Below are 20554 nucleotides of genomic sequence, written 5' to 3' on the forward strand. Positions count from 1 at the left end.
TTACAATTTCGTCATTGTACCGTGGCGACCAGTTTAAATTAAAGATCGTGTTTAAAGCATTAATGCGGTTGCAGACAATCGCTTACGCGGCTCAATTGAATCGTCTGGACGAGATAATAGCCACCTGTGAATCTAATGCCCGGAGAATGCGTCCAACCATAGTGTCGGCGCGTTTGATGTGTGTGCGTATGCCATTTTACGGGCGTAGCAGCACGCATGTTTCGGACCGTAGATCGTTAATCCTGAAAAAGGCACCGATGTCTCCTCGAGAAACGGTGTCTTTTCTGATTTTCATCTCTCGATGGGAAAGCTGTTGGTGGTCGAGGGAAAAAAAAACAGAACACACAGGACGTGAAATTTGTTTGAAAGAGGACTCGGTCCTTTCGAAAAACTTGTAAACGTACAAGTGCCATTAAGTATCAGCGAATTATAAACTAACGAGACAACACTGCGCTCTCGAGAAGATTTAAATCAAGTTGGAGGAAATTGTTCGATCGTAGGTGTGCAATTTTAATAAAAATTAAAGCGTTGTTTACGTTTCTGGTACGAACTAATGAAATCTTGTTACGTGTTGCTCTCAATATTCTATAGATCGTGATAGAAATGTAATTTAGAAAAAAATATATCTAAATTGAGAGATCAAAGACACTTTAAATTATAACATAAATTTTATATTATAATTTAACTTTGTGTCTTATACTATAGATTTAATAGATCGTGATAGAAATTTTTAATGAAAAAAATATCTAAATTGAGAGATCCAAAGACACAAATTTAAATTATAACATAATTTTATGATCTAACATATTATAATTTAACTTTGTGTCCTATACTGTAGATTCAATAGATCGTAATAGAAATGTAATTTAAAAGAAACTATTTAAATTGAAAGATCAAAAGACACTAAATTCTAACATAATTTTATGATATAACATGTTATAATTTAAATGTGTGTCTTACACTATAGATTTAATAGATCGTGATAGAAATTTTTAATGAAAAAAATATCTAAATTGAGAGATCCAAAGACACAAAATTTAATTATAACATGTTATATCTTAATATTATATCATAATTTAAATTTGTGTCTTATACTATAGATTCAATAAATCGTGATAGAAATTTTTAATGAAAAAAATACCAAAATTGAGAGATCCAAAGACACAAATTTAAATTATAATATAATTTTAAGATATAACATGTTATAATTTAAATTTATCTCTTTCGACCTCTCAATTTAGATATTTTTTTCATTCAAAATTTCAATCACGATTAAATCTATAGTATAAGACACAAATAAGATATTTTATTTCTTGTAACTCGTTACGTTGTATTATAGAATGATATTGTAATTTTACTTTCTGATTCCTGAAGAGTGTCGAACCATGAATAAATCAGATTCTTATTTCTGAAAAAGTGGGCTATCATAATCAAAGACCCTACGCGTGGACTCTGCATTGTTTTAGGTAATGAATTACAACGTTCGCCTGCTATTAGGGTCGCCTGACACTGGGGGAATTCCCCCTAACTAAATACTCAACATTATACGAGCCATTCATTATGAAAATGTGTGTAACTCCGTTTATCTCTGATTCAAGATATAAAACTGCACTTCGACTGAGAAATGATAATTAGCGCTAATTAATTTGTCGTAAGTTTTTGATGATCGTGGATAAGCCAATTTATCAGACGTTTAAATTATATATTTTATGCTTGTAAATGGACTTATTGCACTAATATAATTATTGAATTAGAAATGTACCAAATTGCAACATCGTGGAGGAAGATACATATGACATTATGTTCACATAAAATTGTAACAAAATAAAGAAGCTTTCATTCGATGGCGAACGGAAATATAATACTAAAGCATGCTTTTAAAATTATTTGACCATGTTGAATTATAATTTCAGATTTCATAGGACGATATAAATTAATATAAAATGTTTCCCAACAAATATAGAAATATAATATAATATTAAAGCGTGGTTAAAGAATTAATTGACGCCATATTGAATTATAATTTCAAATTGTGTAGGACGATATAAATTAATATAAAGTATTTCCGAACAAATATAGAAATATATATCGATTGAAAAGGTTCTAGACCTTCAGAGGGTAGTAGTAGGGCGTGCCCTAATTTAGTAGCGCCAACTCCCTCACATAATTTAATAAAAAAAAATTTCGACCGTATTTTCGGTCTTCTTCAGGTATACGTTCCTAACTAAAGAAGAAAACACACATAATCGATGATAATAAACGGGTTTGAAAGAACCATTTAGCTTGTAATGTGTAAACAGTAATTAAGAATGCACAAAGAACGAGGAGACTAAAGGAGGAGTGGAAAATGAGGGCGCACGATCAACCCCCTGTAAAATACGGTCACGATTGCTGGAATCCCCACTGTGACACTGCATTTTTACAATGAATATCCACACTTTACGTCATTTAACATTTACGTAAAAGTTATACAAGAATTTGATAAATTAAAACGTAAAAATGAGGTAGAATTCGTTCACTGTGTTTGAAAATCAATAAAGAAAAATAATAATGTGTATAAATCTATTCTATTATTTGAATCAATTTGTTCAGAAGCTAATCAGTGCAAATCCGCTTTTTTTTTCTAAAAAAAAAAAACATTAATATATTTCTTTTGTTTCTCTTTCAGTCAAATTCATTTGTATGTCATCTTGTAATAAAAATTGTGCTTTTTATTATTAGTGGCATTGCTATTTTTCTATAACTAGGTCACAAAATCTTTATTTAAATCCATTTTAAGGTTAATGGACACTGATTGGCTTTTGAACCCTCCATATATTAATTAGTATTTAAGAATATGTGGGAATACATAAAAATCTATTATATTTGTCGAGGTTTTACTGCACAATGGATTTTTTTAATTATGTTTCATTTTCAACAAGTAATGTGAAAAACATTTAACTGTACGGAGCTCAACAAATATTAATTATAATTGATCTATAATTAATAGGTGATCTAGCAGGTGGCAGTCGGTTACCTATTTTATTGACAAAAGTGAAATTTACGATTATGTTTTGTTTTGTTACTCCTGGCAATATTTTCTCTTGTAATAAATAAATATTTGTTAATAGGAGAACCAATAAAAATAATCAATACGTAATAGAATGACGTATGAGCAAATTTCAGACCATTTTACATAATTCAAACAAATATTTAAGATCGATTTACTCGAAAATGAAGCTTCTAGTGACTTTTTAATTTCGAAGTAGGAATTGAGTAGATGCAAAATGGATAATGAACTCAAATGCTAATAAAAATAATCAATACGTAATAGAATGACGTATGAGCAAATTTCAGACCATTTTGCATAATTCAAACAAATATTTAAGATCGATTTACTCGAAAACGAAGCTTCTACTGCCTTTTTAATTTCGAAGTAGGAATCGAGTAGATGCAAAATGGATAATGCACTCGAGTGCCAATAAAAATAATCAATACGTAATAGAATGACGTATGAGCAAATTTCAGACCATTTTGCATAATTCGAACAAATATTTAAGATCGATTTACTCGAAAACGAAGCTTCTGCTGCCTTTTTAATTTCGAAGTAGGAATTTAGTAGATGCAAAATGGATAATGAACTCAAATGCTAATAAAAATAATCAATACGTAATAGAATGACGTATGAGCAAATTTCAGACCATTTTGCATAATTCAAACAAATATTTAAGATCGATTTACTCGAAAACGAAGCTTCTACTGCCTTTTTAATTTCAAAGTAGGAATCTAGTAGGTGCAAAACGGAGCGCATAATGACTAGATTCGATCCTCGGGGGCAAGGGAATGCGGCTGCAAAGGGACACGCGGCGGAAAGAGGCACGTGACAAACGCGAAAAAGGGACGGCGTGGAAGGACGGTGCTGTGGGTTTCCAAAAGGAGGCATCGGAAGAAGCAAAGAACATTTCTCGGGTCGCCGGTAGGACATCTTTATACGAGCTGCTCGACCCCCCATTGCGAAGACGTCGTCACCCCGTGGCGAACCATAGATTTAGTTGCATCTTTGCTTGCGCCCACCTTCGCGGTACTTTCGTACTTTCCGTGGTCTTTTCTACCGACAGACTCGAGCGTCTCTCGATCCTCGCGATCGTCCAAACAATAAACACCGTCAAACTAATACCAAAAGTATCGTGATGATTTACGACAGCTTTAACTACAGCTGCTCGCCATATTTAACACTTAACAGACAGTTTGCCTTTTTGAATTGTATAAACTGAAATTAAAATAAATAAATAAAAATAAAAAACTAACGCAGTGTAATAAAAGTTCAAGCAAAAATGTAAATCTACATAGCCCATCGTAGGAAGTCAGAATGGAGGAACGTAAATTTACGTGACCCGTCCGTTAAGTGTTAAGTGGATTAGGATTTACCAAATCCCGTCGCAAAACCGGGACGTTGATCCTTTTAAATATAACGCAATTGTCTACCGCAGAAATGATCGTTCGGTTCAAAACACATTGATTCGCTTGACCCATCGACTATTACAGCCCCTTTCCAGGCAATACAGGTACCATTTTATGATACCGCTTCTATTATGCGGTTGGTTGTTTTGTTCGTTGAATTCCTGGGATCTTGTGCATGTTTAATTAAATTATAAATTAAGATTAAGGCAGGCTAGGTCGTAAAACAGCTTCGTTCGCTGATCCTTTCTTCGTCCTCTCGCTCTACTTGGTGCATTGCTTTGGTTTGTTCGATACAAGTTTAAATTTTAACCGTTTGTATCTCGAATGTCAGGCCTCAGATCGTGAAACGATACAGGGATTTTTCGATTTCTTTTTCCAGGAAGAATTCTAATTATTGCAGTTGTTCTTCGTCGTTTCGAGACTTTTCGTATTTGTTTGTGCCTGAAAGTTTCTCCAGGTTCGTTCGAAACCATCGCTAGCCGGGAAGTTGGGCACAGGTTGGACGAGCGTATCAAATCGTAGTCCCAGAACGTTCATTACTTCGTTATCATAGACGAAATTCGTATTCGTCACAGTCTCGAGGATCGGCTGAGTCGTTACTTTTTCCTGCCAGTCGGAAGCCTCGTCGTCGAACCTGCTTCGTCGACGGAATTTCTTAACAATATGGCAGAAGTTTCGCATTTTTATAGATAAACAAACTCCGAATCTGTTATTTGTTCAATGGAAATTACAATCTTCATTATACAGGGTGTTCGGCCACCCCTGAGGAAAATTTTAATGGGGGATTCTAGAGGCCAAAATAAGACGAAAATCAAGAATACCAATTTGTTGATGAAGGCTTCGTTAAAGAGTTATTAACGTTTAAAGTTCCGACCGTACTGAATTTTTTTCTCGAAAATGCGCAAGATTTCGGGGGTATGTCTATTCACCAAAAATGATTGCAATTGACCCCCATAACCGAAAATAATTTTTCCAAAACGATTTGAAATTTTTTTTTTCCGTCGAAAACTTTCAGCACATACTCGAATTTTTTTCTGGAAAGTGGGTAGAATTTTGGGGGTATGTCTAATGACCAAAAATTATTGCAATTGAACCCCCTAGCTAAAAATAATTTTTTTAGAATGATTTGAAATTTTTTTTTTCGTCGAAAAATTTAAGCACCTACCCCCTGTCGATTTTTCTTAAAAATTCATTTTTCATTTTTAGTCATTTTGTTTCACGCCCCACAGAAAAGTTGTCTAATACTTTTTTGTAGGTACCCATGAGCTCTACTTCAGAAAAAAATTTCATCGAAATATATTCACAATTGTGGGAGTTATGGCTGTTTGAAAATTGAACCATTTTTATGGGATTTTTCTCATTTTGCGGGGTCAAGAACCAACTTTTCGAATATTTTTGCAATTTGTACATATTCTCCATCAAAATACGCGTAGTTTGCTTTTTTAAACATTAAAATCGTCCAATCCGTTCAGAAGTTATGACGTTTTAAAGATTTGCATAAGAATTCGGGCAGACATTTCTGGCCAGAAATTATATTTTCGGTAAGGAATTTTTTTCTCGAAACTGAGTAGGATTTCGGGGGTATGTCTGTTGATCAAAAATGCTTGCAATTGTCCCTTGCAACTAAAAATAATTTTTCCAAGACGATTCGAAAGTCTTTTTTTTCACCCAAAACTTTCAGCACTTACTCGAATTTTTTTCTGGAAAGTGGGTAGGATTTTGGGGATATATATAATGACCAAAAATGATTGTAATTACCCCCCGCAACCGAAAATAATTTTTCCAGAACGATTTGAAATTTTGGAATTTAATTGTTAATAACTTTTTAACGAAGCCTCAATCAACAAATTGGTATTCTTGATTTTCGTCTTATTTTGGCCTCTAGAATCCTCTATTAAAATTTTCCCCTGGGGTGGCCGAACACCCTGTATACTATATATAAACTATACCAATTTATTGTACACCTGTTTAATAGTTCAATAATTTAATCGATCCAAATAGTACTGAATAACTGGGTAATTAATACGATCGAGCTTTTAAAGTCACAAGAGATGGAAAAACAATACGATAACGTCGAATTATACTAAACAGCCTCACTAATTTTACTAGAAATTGAAGAATCGAATAGAAGTATGAGTTAAGAAATAGATCGGTGGAGTTTTTGGAGAATAACAATAACTCTATACGTATATGATCATTTAGTTGTTGATCAGATTGAAAATATTCTTGATAGAAATTCAGATTGAAAACATTCATCATTTGATTTATTTTCTGATTGCTCAAGCATCAGATGGTATCTCATTTTAATTTTTTTTCAAAATGTCAGAAAGAGGAATATAAGGATCTGAAGAAAACAACTAATAACAATAGCTGTATACGTATATGTCCGTTTAGTTGTTAATCAGATTGAAAATATTCTTGATAGCACAAATGCAGAGAAAATATTTCAGGTATAATTACTGTGATTGAATTAATTGCAAACTTCTGCAAGATTTTCTTTCTGAATATTATTGTAGACGTATTCAGAAATCATTTCCATGCAAAATCAGCGTGTATATCCGTGTTTCTGTTTTTCATTATGAGAATGAATGATTCTTTTTCGCAAAATCGTAATTTTTAAACTCTGCAGATTCTTAAACACGATCAGGAAAGTGATATCAATGCTATTATCTCATTATACAATCACAGCAGTACCATTTTCAATAAAAAAAGTGTTCTAAAGTGTACATATTAAAAACAGACTCGATAAATTCTGAGAATCAATAAATGTTGAGATAAAACTATGATTCAAACATTTTTGTACTTAGATTTTCTCGTTAATTTTCATGATTCCTTGAACCTTGATGCCAAATAATTTTTGTAAAAGTATCTCCTTTTGTAACTTTAATCTCAAACGACATATTCCATCGTTTCCAATTCAATAAAACACACATGTATTACAAAATAAATGCTTAAAAAATATAAGCAACTTGGTATCTGTCGATGAGGGTTTTATTGCCAAATTAAATATTTATTCCAAATATTGTACCATTTGACAAAGATAAAAATTAGACAATTCTTCTTGCGCAATAACTGTTTGAAACTATGTACATATACACTCATATTCGTACACAAGATGTTGATTTTTTTCTTAAACTGGTATAAATCCATTTCTTCATACATTATGATATTTAGAGGTTTGTGCTTGAACAAATTAAAATTATTTGAGACACAGAGTGTAACGAGCAACATTCGGTAAAAATAAGCGGGAAAAATGAATCACCATCGCAGCGTACGAGTACTTAATGGTTGTGACGGACGATACAAAAGAAAAACACAACGTATTAAATTCCCACTTGAATAACATTAAATTGACATTAGCACGCGAGTAAAAGTATCACCCTCTATTTTTTTTCTTTTATTTTGCGGGGCAACGTCGATCATGGTTAACCCCGGCTCCTTTATTATTTACAGGGATCGAAGCGTCGGAAATATGTTGCGGTTAGCGTTTTGATGCCATGGGAGGTTTCAGATGTTCGTTCGCGCGGAAGGGGAGCGTCGACGGACAATAGGTAGGACTTTCATCGATTTCGAAGTCCGTCGTCTCTAGTCTGCGGGACACGTGGTCGGATTGTCATTTCGCAGAGTCGGCTGTGACTCGCGCGGAGTGCTCGTCACGACGCCAGCCCCGCTTTGTTGAGCAAATAGAGTCGTTTGTTGGTCCATTCCCCGGGTACCTGCGCGCCCGCCATCCGGGGGACCACGACGCGGACGGCGGCCCGACAAGAGGACGAAATAATGGAAACGCTCCGGAAAACCGATTTCCTATGCCCCGTGGAAAAGGCAGACCCGTGGACCCGCGTAGTCCAGAAACGGAAGACGAGAAACGCGCGGCTGGAGGTCGGCGTCCAGCAGCGGCGACGGTAACGTTTCTAAACCTTAGGCGCACTCTTCCAATAATGACGTAATGAGTGGCACAGGCTGCCCCGCGATTCGCCACGGCAGTTCGTATTACAGTTCGCGCCGTCTGTCAAAAAACCGGACCGATTCGTACAGTCCAACCGTTTAAACGAACTAACGCCCTTTTGTCTACGACTCTACGGTTTCCTTCCTCCCTGCAGCACCGGACGCACAGTGTGCAAAAACATTCGAAACGCGGACAAAATGAAGTAAAATGGCATTTTTCAAGGTGACGAATATTGTTTACCGTTAGTTAAAAAAAAGTGTTCCATATTAGGGCTACTGACCCTATTATTTTGGTAACTGATATAGTGACAGAGATTTCAAAACCAATATTGAAAACTATTTTTTGAATAATATTTTACCAATAACGTGCCAGTAAATACGAATTTGAGTTACATATCGCAAGTAAACATTCGATATCGAGAACACACGAAACGGTCCAGCGTTCTCCAACACGCTGCAAATTGTTGGATTATTTAGTGCACAGGGATTTATACAGGGTGTTCGGCCACCCCTGGGAAAAATTTAAATAGGAGATTCTAGAGGTCAAAATAAAACGAAAATCAAGAATACTAATTTGTTGATGGAGATTTCGTTAAATAGTTATTAACGTTTAAAGTCTCGCCTGCACTGAATTTTTTTTTAGAAATTGGGTAGGATTTCGAAGGTAGGTCTATTCACCAAAAATTATTGTAATTGACCCCTGCAACTGAAAATAATTTTTTTAGAACGATTTGAAAAATTTTTTTTTCATCAAAAAATTTAGGCACCTACCCCCTGTCGATTTTTCTTAAAAATTCATTTTTGATTTGTACTATTTTCATTTGACGCCCTACAGAAAAGTAGTGTAATACTTTTTTGTAGGTACCCATGAGCTCTACTTCAGAAAAAAGTTTCATTGAAATATATTGATTATTGTAGGAGTTATGACAGTTTTAAAATTGGACCATTTTTATGGGGTTTTTCTCATTTTGCGGGGTCAAGGACCAACTTTTCGAACATTTTTGCGATTTGCACATATTGTCCATCAAAATACGAGTAATTTGCTTTTTTAAACATTAAAATCGTCCAATCTGTTCAGGAGTTATGACGTTTTAAAGATTCACATGAAATTTTGGGCTGACATTTCTGGCCAGAAATTATATTTTCGGTAAGGAATTTTTTTCTCGAAAATGTGTAGGATTTCGGGGGTATGTGTAATGACAAAAAATGATTGTAATCGACTCCTGCAACCGAAAATAATTTTTTTCAGAACGATTTGGAAAATTTTTTTTTGCCAAAAAATTTCAGCACCTATCCGAATTTTTTTCTCGAAAGTGGGTAGGATTTGAGGGATATGTCTATTCACCAAAAATGCTTATAATTGACTCCTGCAACCAAAAGTAATTTTTCCAGAACTATTTGAAATTTTTTAATTTAATTTGTTAATTACTTTTTAGTGAAGCCTCAGTCAAGAAATTGATATTCTTGATTTTCGCCTTATTTTGGCTTCTGAAACCTCCGATTAAAATTTTTCCTAGGGGTGGCCGAACACCCTGTATAATTGTCTATATTTCGAATACAATATCGACACACTTGGCTAATAATACTCGACTAATGTCTTCGCACACGTGTAGTTAGAGACAGAGTGAGCACTCGCTCAAGCATGGCTCATCGCAATACATAAGAAAAAAAACATACATACATTCCGATGTGAGATGTCGCGATTTGGGTAATAATTCGTCGATATGTCAGTCGATAAACTAGGTTTCCATATAATATCCAACACAAACGATACGGGGTGCTTTTGACACATTTTTCTTCTACATTCATCCGATCAGTTCGATGCAGAGTCAAGGGGATAATCCGTGGAAAGTCTCGACTTTCTTTGCCGAGCGTGAAGTCACGAGATGAACTGTCCTATTTGCGGACGCCACGGAGAATGACTGTTTTCGTGGTTCCCCGATCCCGCGGTCAGCAAGTCAAACGGATGATCTTCCCCGGGAAACGTCGACCAAGGCTCCGGGGAAAGTGTCGAGAAACCAAAGAAAATCCGTGGATCTCAGCTTAGGGTAGCAACAGCGCGAAACTTCGTCTTCGAAGAATAAAAGGGGGAAATAAGACCAAGCTAATCTTCGACCGTTTTGAGGAACGGGGTTCCGACACGGAGATCATCCCTCCACCCTGAGAACGGGTTGAAACCTCGAAAAAAAGCCCCAGAGGTGGTTACCCAGGAGAGGTGAAGTTTCTCAAAAAAGTCAAGCGGAATCGAACGTTGCTCGAGCCACGAAATCGAGGCGTCCTTAATGCGATTTGCCAGACTTAAAAAGTTAAGCGACATTGACCTGCCGAAACACGACCGTTAATCTGCGAAAGTCTGACTTATTCGTCGGTTAGCGAGCCTCGTGGTTCGAACAATAGCGTTTGACCGAATGTGCGGAGTATCATTGCCTGCAATAAATGCTACCGTCTCGTCCTGAAGTTATAAATTGTTTGGGGCATCGGTGTGGTCGAGTCTCAATAACAGAAGTGTTCGCGGAAAAAGAGGCGAACGTCGAATTTCAGCGTTTCGTGGAAAACGAACATTTATATCGCGATGCACCGTTACGGGTGGAAATTTCGGGAAATACGTCCTCGTGAAGAATTTACTGTCTTTGTAACAGTAAATATAAGGTGAGATTATGTAATTAATATGTTTCATCGTTGAACTATTCTTCTCGATTATCTTTGTATGATGCAAATTAATATCGAAGACTCTTGGAACTAGAACTCGTTTTCAAGTATCAGTCATTTTTCTGTTTTACTTGTTCCAGTTTCTTTAATTGTGTTTTGTTTACTATTTAAAGTTTTACATCACAGTAATGTACAGGATTCAGGGATGAATTGTACAGAAGAAAACAATAACAAAAGTTCGTATGAACATGTGTCTTCTTTAACCTTGTTTTTAAGTTACAGCGAGTTTCTTTTTGAACACATTGTATCTATTTACCTTCACAATAGGTGTTCAAAATTACACTGGAGACGTTTTACCATTGGCTGCCTTACCCTCTCTGTTTGTCAAGGTATTATTTATAATAATAAATCCATACTCAAGGATGACATCTGCCAATTGTTGACGACACAAACTTCCCATTTTCATACATGACGTATTTTAATAATCGTACACTTAGTACTCTAATATTTACAGGACGTATTCACAGATTCAATGTTAGATACTGAGCTCTGTTCATAAACAGTTGAATGGAACTAATTCAACTATTCTCACCGTTAGAAAGAATTATTCCAACACAGAACTCGCTATAACTTGAAAATATGGTCAAATAGGACACATGTTTATATTAACTTTTGTTATTGTTTTCTTGTATAAAATCCATCTTTGAAGTGAGTTCCATATGCTACGGGGCACCCTGTATATTTAGAGAATGATATATTAATAGAATAATGTGTTAGCAAAATTTAAACAGATATTTAAATAATTAGTCCATATATTTTATTTACCATGACTTGAATAAATATTTTTCAATTTAAGTGCAAAATTTTACCACAAAATAACAGGTGCTACTATCGAATATTTCTATTTATTGTTCTATAAATTGAAAATTTGATTTACATTAAAATTTGAAATTTCCTTCTTTATTTTTTTCGTAAAGAACTAAAAGTTCGATTGTACTAGACTTTTAGGGGCACGAAGGGAGACCCTTAAACAATACGAAAATATTTTTTTCCTTCACTTTTTTATTAAATAGTAATCAAAACTTTTAATCCTATCCGACGATGTTAACCACAGTTGGTGTACAGCAAATAGGATTAAAAGAGATAGCTACTATTTAATAAAACATAGTAAAAAATGAACTAAAAAAATATTTTCGTACAATTTAAGGGTCTCCCTTCCTGCCCCTAAAAATCTAGTACAATAGAACTTTTAATTCCTTGCGAAAAAAATAGAAAAGGAAACTTTAAATTTTAACGCTGTTACAGTGAATCCACCCTTATGGGTGATTTTCAATAAACTTTTTTCCCGCGATTTCCATGCATTTCACGATTCGTGGGTGGAGTATCCTGAGTGTGAGAAGCGACGTTGTACTGTTCCGTTACGGTACCAACTTCCGTTTCCCGAACCGTCGACCCGAAACGTTGCATTCACGAAATTCTCGAATCTTCGGATTAGAGGACCAGCGTTCTGCCTCTAATCTGGATTAGTTTGTCTCGACTGCTGCCACGGCACAGTCCAAGTGGTTTATAAAAATAATGCACCCGGAGATGCTGAAGGGGACGTCGGTGAATGCCACGGGGGTGGTCTGTTGTCTGGTTACTTTAGGTTGTCTTCTAAACACGGGGCGCGGTGGGCTTTTGTAAGAATTAGGGAGGTTTTATTCGTTCTCGTTTTCAACATAACTCCGGGAATGGCTAGATCATCGGATTCCCGTGCAAACGAGACCCTTTCGATCTTCGGAAGAAATCTATAACCCTTTCACTGCACCGGGTCTAAGCTGGTTATGCGTTAAAGTCAGGATTTCACTGCTTGGCCTTTTGTCGATCGGCTGAGAAAGGAAACCGAATTAATCCATCGACGCGTTCTTATTTTTCCATGTGAATTTTACTTCGAGATTGTGTACGTTTTCTAGTTTTCTCAAACATTTTATTTCTGTTATTGACATTACACGAAACGAACAATTCGAAACTGAATTTTCTCATTGCTTATGGATATGTTTGGAAGCCATTTTTCACCAAAATTATACCGTTCTTAAGTCGAACGAAATTTTCGTCGACTCTATAAAATCATCAATGTTTTTTTTAAATAGATGTTTCAAAAAATGCTTTTTCTTCGTAACGATTATCGACGATAATAGTTTCATTCATAATGGTTTTGCAGACTTCTTCATACCCGACTAAAATTACTTTGCGTTTACAAAAGTCATCAATAAAAACTTCATTCAATAAAATATCAACAAAAGTATCTTTCGTCTAATTAAACATTTGCTACGAAAAAGTGGTGATTCTTCACAGAGATCGAATCGAGAACACAAATGGTGCTTTCCACCCCTAATTTTTGCAGTGTACTCGCACTGATTGTTTTCAAACAAGTTCATTGGAATTTCAGTTCATTTGTTTGCGAAGAAATTACAATTATCGAATGAAAGCGATATTTTAAAAGCACAGCAGAATGTTGATTTTCGAAACAATTTAATCGATTCTACCGACGAAATATTGTTACAGACACTAAATATGGAAACAATAAACCGTATTGTGCTCGACAGTATGATTCATGGTACGCGTAAGCAATCATTGCGTTCCGTTTATCCTTATTTACCGTACGGAGAAAAATTATTGCTAGTAAAAATAAGAGAACCATCGTCCGCTCGTTTCCTTGAAGTTTAGTCTGTGGGCCACACTAGACGCTTAGCCTTGATGAACTCTATTGACAGACAAAGCACTTAAAACGAGTCTCGTTGAGGCTATAAAACGATTGATTCTAATGTAGCCAACTGGCTTGACGAAAGAAAGCCAATATTTGCACGCACAAAAGATGGATCATAGAATGTCGTCCGACTAAGTGATTCAATTCGCTCAACGTCCGGCAACATCATATTCGAACACGTCCACTATCTTTTTCGTATCTCTTCGATTTCAACGATCTATCGAGTTTAACGTCGATCTACTCACGATCTATCGTCCAAATATCCAAATGATGCGTTGTCTTAGATCCTGTCTGCCACGTAGTCGATAAATGCACAGAAAATTCAGAAATGTTTCCATTTTACAGGGTGTTCGACCACCTCTGGGAAAAATTTTAATGAGCGATTCTACAGGCCAAAATAAGACGAAAATCAAGAATACCAATTTGTTGATTGAGGCTTCGTTAAAATGTTCTTAATAAAATTATTAATAAAATTTGTCCACCTACACGAATTTTTTTCTCACAAATGCGTAGGATTTTGGGGGTATGTCTATTCACCAAAAATGATTGTAATTGACCCCTGCGACTAAAAATAATTTTTTAAAGACGATTTGAAATTCTTTTTTTCATCCAAAACTTTCAGCACTTATTCGAATTTTTTTCTCGAAACTGAGTAGGATTTTGGGAGTATGTCTATTCACCAAAAATGATTGTAATTGACCCCTGCGACTAAAAATAATTTTTTAAAGACGATTTGAAATTCTTTTTTTCATCCAAAACTTTCAGCACTTATTCGAATTTTTTTCTCGAAACTGAGTAGGATTTTGGGAGTATGTCTATTCACCAAAAATGATTGTAATTGACCCCTGCGACTAAAAATAATTTTTTAAAGACGATTCGAAATTCTTTTTTTCATCCAAAACTTTCAGCACTTATTCGAATTTTTTTCTCGAAACTGAGTAGGATTTTGAGGGTATGTCTATTCACCAGAAATGATTGTAATTGACCCACGCAACTGAAAATAATTTTTTCAGAATGATTTGAAATTTTTTAATTTCGCAGAAAAAATTTTTCCCAGGGGTAACCAAACACCCTATATTTGTACTATTATATCATCCCGTGGTGGATGCAAGGTGGGGGAACGATTATTGAAATATTAAATTCACGATTATTGAAATATCAATATCAAGTATAATATTGTATACGCTCTGGTAATAATATTTTCTATTTTTAAACTACAACTTCACAATTTATCCAATGAACATTTGATAAATTCTTTCAACGTGTGTTTTTTCTATACAAACGAAATTTTTAAAACCTTTTTGATGATCGAATAATGATTGTCACATAATACTGCATACCCTCTGGTAATAATACTTCTTTTTTTAAACTACAACTTTATAATTTGTCCAATGGACATTTGGTAAATTCTTCCAATTTGTATTTTTTATATGGTAAAAGTATGGCCACGAAAATTGAGCGTACATATACGCCCAATGATGCGATTCTAATGTTTATCTAGTATACTTTGCAACCCTTATTTTACGAACCAGATAACCCGAAAGGGTCAAATTGGTTTGATTGCACTTGGCGCACCTTTGCTCTGAAATAAAACGATGCACTGTTCGAGCTTCGAATTCCTTTTCCTCGAATCTACGGCGTGGTTATTACGGATATACACCCTATAGAATATCTGCGGCAGGAGCTATTACACGAAAGCAGGTAATTCAAGGTTCTTCTCGAGACGTTGGCGGGAAGGGTCCGTGAGAGCGCTGATTGGGATGGGCTTATAAATTTTTTCCCTTCGTAAACCAAGAAATGACGTCGTAAATTTTCGTCCGGGGTTGGTTTCTTTACTGGGGGTCATATTCCCGGCGGCTGCACGGAAACCACAGAGCGTCCATTATAAATATGTGACCGATGACCGCGATAGTGAGCAGATTTTCGAAGATACCGGGGTAATAGCCTTGGAGCGCTTTAAAATTGTGCAATACGCGTCCCAATACACATTTTGCGATTCTATGAAGACTACAAATTATGCAATTCTACAAATAATACTCATTTTGCAATTTTATGAAGAGGACAGATTTTTCAATTTTATGAAGAATACACAGTTTGCAATTCTATAAATAATACACATTTTGCAATTCTATGAAGAGGACAAATTTTTCAATTTTATGAAGAATACACATTTTGCAATTCTACAAATACTACCCATTTTGCAATTCTATGAAGGATACAAATATTTCAATTTTATGATGGATGCACATTTTGCAATTGTATAAATAATATAAGTAATGCAATTCTACAAATAATACACATTGTGCAATTCTATTAAGAATACAAATAATGCAATTCTACGAATAATACACATTTTGCAATTGAATGAATAATACAAATAATATAACTCTACAAATAATGCACATTTTGCAATTGAATGAATAATACAAATAATATAACTCTACAAATAATGCACCTTTTGCAATTTTATGAAGAATACATATTTTGCAATTCTACGAAGAATACAAATAATGCAATTCCACTAATAATACACATTTTGCAATCCTACAAGAGCATCGATCGAGTAAAGTGTTCAATTTCATTTATTGATCGATGCTTACTTCGAGTAAATTCTCCTAAATAATAAATTACTTCGTCAAGAAAATTGAAGCCACTAAATATCATCAGATACACTTGAATCAAGTTTAAAAATGAAATCTGTTTGTAACTAAGTAACTTTAAATTGAATTTATTTTGGAAATAAATGACCGATAAATCAGAAGCGTTCGATACCATGTCGATTACTGTTTACACATTGTATATTATATTTTAAAACAAGAAATCACTAACTAAATTTCAGTTTAGCATTTTTGCCCTTTTCTAGACATCATTCTGATTACGTCCTTGATATGGAACGTAACGAAATGGAGATATATCTACGTTTCAGTGAGTTTGAGAAAGAAATGAAAACTGATCGTTCGAAGAAGAGACGCCGTGAAAATGAGAGTTACGATTCCTACGCAATTGGGGTTGGAAAGTGGACGATATTATAGAAATATTGCGACCAGCTCGGGCTCTTTTTTTGTTGTTACGTAGCGAATATGATTCCGGATCGAGCTCCTACGCTGTAAGGTTTCGCGTTTCTCTTCTTAGTGGTGTCGATAATTGGCGTTTGGTTACATCGATAAAAATATACCGTGGCACATTCTCGTTGAATTTATGTCTATGTACATCTCTTGCATCTCTAACTGGTATCAATATTTATAGCGTGCCATTAATTCTGGAATGGATCAGCTTCGCCTCGATACCGGAGACTTGTTCGAAATGTGTCAGACTTGCAATAAATGCGAAAAATAGTTTAACTAGACCAACAATTTACCTTTCTCCATTACTGTTCTTAGGTTTGTAATTAGACGCATTAAAGAGCATCGGGATATAGAAATACAAACATTCGATAGCTCGTTGATATTTATTTGACAAAACTAAAATGGAAAATCAAAGGACAAGTTACATTCCTCGTTAAAATAAATAAACACTGTTTTAAAATTGATTACGATAAAAAAATATATCAATTGTCTAAATATTTAAAGAAAACATTGTTTACACGTGCAACCTCAAAATCTCACAATTTTGCAATTTAAAACTTTCATTTAATTTGCCCAAAAAATTAGAAAAGTAGTTTCACCCCCTAAACATGAATTTCTACAGCAGAAAAGGTATTTATGGCTGCCCTACAAGTGTGCTCGATTTAAATAAAATTTAAATAATAATCAACGCCCTGTTAGGAGGAAAACGAAATCGATCGAAATTTAAAAAATAATAACATCGACGTTTTACAGACGTTTGAACAAACGTGTTGCAGCTCAAAATATAGGTTCCACGCTAACATACAGAACGCAACCTCTTTGATCGTACACATATCTTTGTTCGGGCGCAATAAAAACCTTCCCTGAAGCATTTAGCAATCGCGGATGAAAAATGGATTTTATACGACAATTCTCGCGGAAAAAAATTGTTGGATAAAAAAAAGAACCACCACGCGAACTCCAAGCCGTTTTACATCCTCGTTAAGTTTCTCTATGTGTTTGATCGTCAAAGCATTTTATATTTTGAATCGCGCTCGAGCAATAAAATTATTACTGTCTGTATATTTATAACTAGTACGATATATACTATAGTCGATTGGAAACGTTGCTGGAATCGATAGGTATTAAACGTTGGATTTTATTGAATAGAAACAACGTGATTTTGAACAATTGCATCGAACAACATTTGAATGAAAATTCAAAGATTTCGATAGTTTTGTCGAAAGAATAGAGGTGGATTAAGATTGTTAATAAAATTCGGTGATATGTTCGAAATATTGTCCTAATAAAAATTTCACCACGAACTTATAATTTTAAATATTAATCGTGGAATCTACTCTTTGATTTATCGAGTGTAATCGAATTATGCATTCAGCAGCGATTAAATTTCTAGTTTGTAATAATAATACGAAGTTAATCGTTAAACGCAGAGGTATTTTTTAAACAGATAATGGCTTCTTTAAAAAAAGAAAACAGTTCACCGAGGCAACCTGCTCTTCTTTTCGATGAGTCTTGCTCGCCCGCGCGCAAGGATATCGTGAGATCTGAAACAAGGATCCATTGATCGTGGGACTTGACGAAAAACAGAATTGTATCTTTCGAGACATCGTCTACCGTTTACACACGCGGATATCAAATTACGAAGCTGTTTGAACGTTTCGGTAGTCACGAACCGTGCATCAACGCGATCGTAGAACTTTTATTTTCGTTTGGATCCATAGATCACTCCATAGATTAGCAGCCAGCGAGTGCGACACATACTTTGACAGATTCTCTGTTTACTATGGGAATAAAACAAATAAAGAGAATTTCAATAAATTCGATATTAGAATTAATATATATTGTGTTCGGCCACACATGGGAAAAATATTAATGAGAGATTCCAGAGGCCAAAATAAGACGAAACTCAAGAATACTAATTTGTTGATGAAGGCTTCGTTAAAAAGTTATTAACGATTAAAGTTCCGCCCGTACTGAATTTTTTTCTAGAAAATGGCTAAGATTTCGGGTGTAAGTCTATTCACTAAAAATTATTGTAATTGACCCCCGGAACCAAAAATAATTTTTCCAGAACGATTTGAAAATTTTTAATTTTGTCGAAAAATTTCACACCTTCTCGAATTTTTTTCTCGAAAATGGATAGGATTTCGAGGGTATGTCTATTCACCAAAAATTATTGTAATCGACCCCAGCAACCAAAAATAATTTTTTCAGAACGATTTGAAACTTTTCAATTTTGCCGAAAAATTTAGGCACCTACCCCCTGTCGATTTTTCTTAAAAATTCGTTTTTCATTTTTAGTAATTTTGTTTGACGCCCGACAGAAAAGTTGTCTAATACTTTTTTGTAGGTACCCATGAGCTCTACCTCAGAAAAAAGTTTCATTGAAATATATTCATTATTGTAGGAATTATGGTAATTTGGAAATTGTACCATTTTTATGGGGTTTTTCTCATTTTGCCAGGTCAGGGACCAACTTTTCGAAAATTTTTGCGATTTGTACATATTCTCCACCAAAATACGCGTAGTTTGCTTTTTTAAACATTAAAATCGTCCAATCCGTTCAGAAGTTATGACGTTTTAAAGATTGGCATGAAAATTCAGGTTACCATTTCTGAGTCTCACATTAGATTTTCGGTAAAGAATTTTTTTCTCAAAAACGCATAGGAATTCGGAGGTATGTCTATTCACCAAAAATGTTTGTAATTGACCCCTGTAACTAAATATAATTTTTTTAGTATGATTTGAAATTTTTTAATTTTTTCTAAAAATTTCAGTACCTACTCGAATTTTTTTCTCAAAAACGCATAGGAATTCTGAGGTATGTCTACTCACAAAAAATGCTTGTAATTGACCCCTGTAACTAAATATAATTTTTTTAGTATGATTTGAAATTTTTTAATTCGAATTTTTTTCTCGAAAACGCGTAGAAATTCAGAGGTATGTCTATTCACCAAAAATGATTGTAATTAACCCCTGAAATTCATTCAAATTCTACTAATTGAAGGAAATTCAATATCTAATTGATAGATTTGCACACACAATAGATTTTAAATGGTAGAAAAGGCGCGTCCACGAATGAACCTAACCTCGGAGGCGTGAATACCGGGGTGATTGGTTTAAAGAGGAAGCCTTCGGTGAGGTTTAATACGATTCTCGGCTTCTGAAGTCACCGGGACAAGCCGCCACAATGATCCACTCTGCGAACACATACGTCCTGCTGCGGATCTTACGAAAAGGGAACGCGGTCGTGCGCCTTTTTCGCCCAGAATGGCCGGTTTCGCCCTCAATAGGAAACGAATAGCACCTAGGACAGCAACAGGAACGACAACGGAGGATGAAGTCGTTAAATTCGTAGCCGTCGCGCGTACGGAACCGACCCAGAGCCTCTAGAATGGAACATGTGCTAGCTACAACAGAAAATCGTCTTTGCACAGACCAGATATTGGCCGCTAGCAGCGATGTTTAGTCTCATTGTTGAAATCCTTGTCAATGAAGACACGAACGAACTAGACGAGACACCTTTTGTCTGATCCTTGGTCGCGTGACACGCAAAAATTCTCCTACGGAAAATTCTTCCCATAAGAAAATGTTTGCACGCTTGATCTGTGGCGTCGCCTCTCATGTTCGCCACCAGAGGGATCGCGCTCTCACAAGCGCTTATAGGTTGCTATATATGCATACCGAGGGGTCGGTTGAGCGCTTGTGA

The sequence above is a fragment of the Colletes latitarsis genome, chromosome 9, assembly GCF_051014445.1.
Source record: "Colletes latitarsis isolate SP2378_abdomen chromosome 9, iyColLati1, whole genome shotgun sequence".
Taxonomy (NCBI): domain Eukaryota; kingdom Metazoa; phylum Arthropoda; class Insecta; order Hymenoptera; family Colletidae; genus Colletes; species Colletes latitarsis.